The sequence below is a fragment of the Corvus kubaryi genome, unplaced genomic scaffold (assembly GCF_017639235.1).
Source record: "Corvus kubaryi isolate FWS band 111438036 unplaced genomic scaffold, C.kubaryi_AGA036_p1.0 134, whole genome shotgun sequence".
Taxonomy (NCBI): Eukaryota; Metazoa; Chordata; class Aves; order Passeriformes; family Corvidae; genus Corvus; species Corvus kubaryi.
This window is the reverse complement of record NW_024580668.1, coordinates 13,058,984-13,062,567: the sequence shown is the minus strand read 5'-3', so window position 1 is coordinate 13,062,567 and position 3,584 is coordinate 13,058,984.

The following is a 3,584-nucleotide window of genomic DNA, read 5'->3' as shown; positions in this document are numbered from 1 at the left end:
GTGAGGCGGGGCCGGGTTGCGCTCAGGCGCTGGGCCTGGCCGGCGCTTCCTCCGGGCCGGGCCGGCCGCGTGCCCGCCTTTTCTGCGGGCAGCGAGCATGGAGTCCCCGGGGCTGGGCTGTCCCCAGAACCTGCCCTGTCCCCAGAACCTGCCCCCCACTACCGCTTCTGCCGCAGCTTCAGCCCCGTGCCCGAGCAGGCTCTGGCGGCCGCTGCACCCACCGCTACCGGTGCCAGCACAGGAGCCGGTGTATAACTATCTGCAGGGAGGGCTCAGAGCATGGACCAGGCTCTGCTCCGTGGGGCCCAGCAATGGGATAAGAGGCAACGGGCAGAAAGTGATGCACAGGAAGTTCCACCTGAACATGAGGAAGAGCTTTATCTTGCAAGTGACCACTCACTGGAACAGGTTGCCCAGAGAGGCTGTGGAGTCTCCTTCACTGGAGATACTCCAGATCGGTGCTCTGGGATGACTCTGTTTGACCCAGGACGTGGGACCAGAAGCCACACTGTGGTCCCTTCCAGCCTCACCCGTTATGGGATTCTGTAACCCAGAGCCACATGAAGCTGCAGCAGGTCCCAGAGCAGTGCCAGGAACAGCCCTGATTCCTGATGCCCGGCCTGGCCATGTGGGCACTGAGCAGGCAGCACTCCCTGTCTCACTTTCCCGAGAGGATCCGACAGTTGCTCAGTGTGAGGTGTTACCCTGGGGCACCCAGACCCCTCACTGCAGCGGGGCCCAGGGTACTGGGCAGGATACAACTGGTGAGGTGCAAGGCAGAGCTGGGGCCAAGGCATGAGCAGCTCTATCAGCCTGGACCTTGGACTTGGCTGCAGCCAAGCTCCCCTCCCCAGGCCGCAGTCCTCTGCCAGGTGCTGGGCAGGGCTGCTGGCCCCTGGGCACAGCCAATGCCTGCCACACACGCAGGAGGCACAGCCCCGCTTCGGCCTTGCCTGTAGGTCACACACAAATTTTCTTCTGTTCTAACATCTGCAATATGTTTTTCATAAGCCTCAGTCATGAACTGGGATGAACTTTTCAGCCACACTGATATATCCATCTCCTTTAATACATGAAATACATAAGAGTGAGGATTTCCTCATAATTACACAGAAATTCTCATTTAATTGTTTTGCAAAGTTTGAAATACTTCTCAATGCAGAGTTTATCCTGAGACCCCAGTTCTCAGTCCACCCTGTAAAAGAGGGTAATTATTTGTTAGGTGAGCAGCAACGGATCTTCAGTGACTGTCCTACAATGAACAGACCACAGAAAGACAGAAATCCCAGTAAGACACCTGCACAGACAATCAGTACATGTGGAAATGGCAGGATTTCTGTATAATACTCGAGAGTGCTGCAGGTGCACTGGCACTCCTGATACCATACCAAGGAGTTCTGTAAATCAAAAAGTGTCCAGTGCAGGCTTCATTCCTTTGATTTTATCCCTCTGCACCAGAGTGCGTTTAGCTCCTCTCCAGGGATAACACAAAATTCCCTGCTGTTGCCCGTGAAGCTGCAGCCCCTCCAGGGCTCATCCCTGTCCCCAGCTCTGGGGTCCTGAGCACAGGAAGCACCTGGAGCTGCTGCAGGGAGTGCAGAGGAGGCCCCGGAGATGCTGCGAGGGCTGGAGCCCCTCTGCTCTGAGGAAAGGCTGAGACAGCTGGGGTTGCTCAGCCGGGAGGAGAGAAGGCCCCGGGGAGGCCTCACTGCGGCCGAGCAGGACTGGGAGGCGCCCTGGGGAAAGATGGGGACAGAGTGTTCAGCAGAGCCTGTGGCGAGAGGAGAAGGGGCATGGCTGGAAACTGGAGAAGCTCAATTTGGCTTTGGTCTGAGGAAGATGTTTTTTCCAATGAGGGTGGTTAGGCCCTGGCACAGGCTGTGCAGAGATGCTATGAATGCCCCATCCATGGGAACCTGGTTGAAGGCCAGGCTGAATGGGGCCCTGAGCATCTCGCTCAAGAGGAAGGTTGCTCAGATTGGATTGAGATGATCTTTAGGAACTCATCCAAGCCACATCATTCAAGGATTTGATCATTCTGTGATAGCAGCCTCCAATGCAGAGTGGCCCTGGAACTCCTGCCACATCACAGCTCCCAGATTCATCTATTCAAGCACAACACAACCATTCCCCTGTAGCCAGCAGAGCCTTCAGTCTGCTCGGAGACCACCCTTCACCCTGGTCACACCAGACTGTCCTCAGCTGCTGCTGGCTATTGGCATTAGTCCTGAATTTTTCCTGCTGCCTGGATCTCAGCACCAATCCCAGCAGGATGTACACTCCTGTCCCAGTGAAGGTACAGTGCCATTCCAGGGAGGTGGGCACTCCCTGACTGCCAGGGTGGGCTGGAGCCCTGTGGGGATGGTGTGGAACAGGGACCCACCCCACTGTGAGGTTGTGCTCCCTCATGCAGGCTGCCAGAGAGACCATAGAAGAGATGGAAGTGGATATGGAGATGGATGGAGAGGAGATGATGGAGGTTGATTCGGAAGATTATGTGCAGAAGATGGAGGTGGATTTTGGATAGTATGTGAAAGAGATGGAGGTGGATTTGGAGGAAGAAGAGATAGAGGTGGATATGGAAGCGGAAAAGGAAAATGAAGATATGGTTTTGGGATGAAGACCGACCCCAGCAGCAGGACAGGCAGGTGCTCCCCATGCCCTGCCCACAGGCAGAGTGGGTGCCCTGCTGCCAGGCCAGGGCTGGGCTGGGTGCCCCGCTCAGGGACAAGGTGCCCCAGGGGGGCCCTGGATTCTGGCGGCACAAGCAGCACCCCCAGCCTGCCCTGCGCTTGCTTTGGGCCACGCCAGCCCCATCCCAGTGGCTGGGGCCCGGCTCCCAGCCCCAGTTGGGCTCAATGCTGGCAGCAGAGTCCCACTCTGCCAGCGTGTGCCAGCCTGGGGACACAGGGAACAGCTCTCAGGGCAGGGCTGGAGTGGCCGTGCTGTTTCTTTCTCTTCCAGGACTGATAGGGAAGACAGACACTGACCTGTCTGCATATATGTTTTTGAAATTGTTGGGTTCTTCTGTAAATATGTGTGTTAGATTCCAGTTGTTCTGTAGAGCCCCTATATTGTAAATACATTTGTAAGTTTGGTCTTTTTATATAGGTGCTTTATTCTGTAAATACGTTTGTTAGGTTACTGTTTTTAGTAACCTAACAAAATAGGTTACTAAATAGATAGGTCCTTTATATGTAAATACTTTTTATAGATTGTTGTTGTTACAACGATTCTTGTATTGGAAATACATTCTGTAGTTCATTGTTTTTTCTGCTTTTCTATAAATAAATTGTCCTCGTTTGTCACACCCCAGCTCTCTTTGCAATTCCTTTGGGGACAGGCAGCATTTGCAGAGTTGTGGTTTCCACTTGCTCCGGGTTCCCAGGGCTGGAGGTCCCTGGGGGTGCTGGCACGGCCGCCCCGGGGCTGGGGGTCCCTGTGCACGGGGTGTTCCCACTGACACCACTCCCGGCACTGGGCATTGCTCGTGCTTCTGGGCTGCTGCAGAGCAGTGTCCCCAAGAGCAAAGCTGTCACCAGCAGAGAGGGGGCTCTGACAGGAGCGGCCCCTGCAGCAATGCC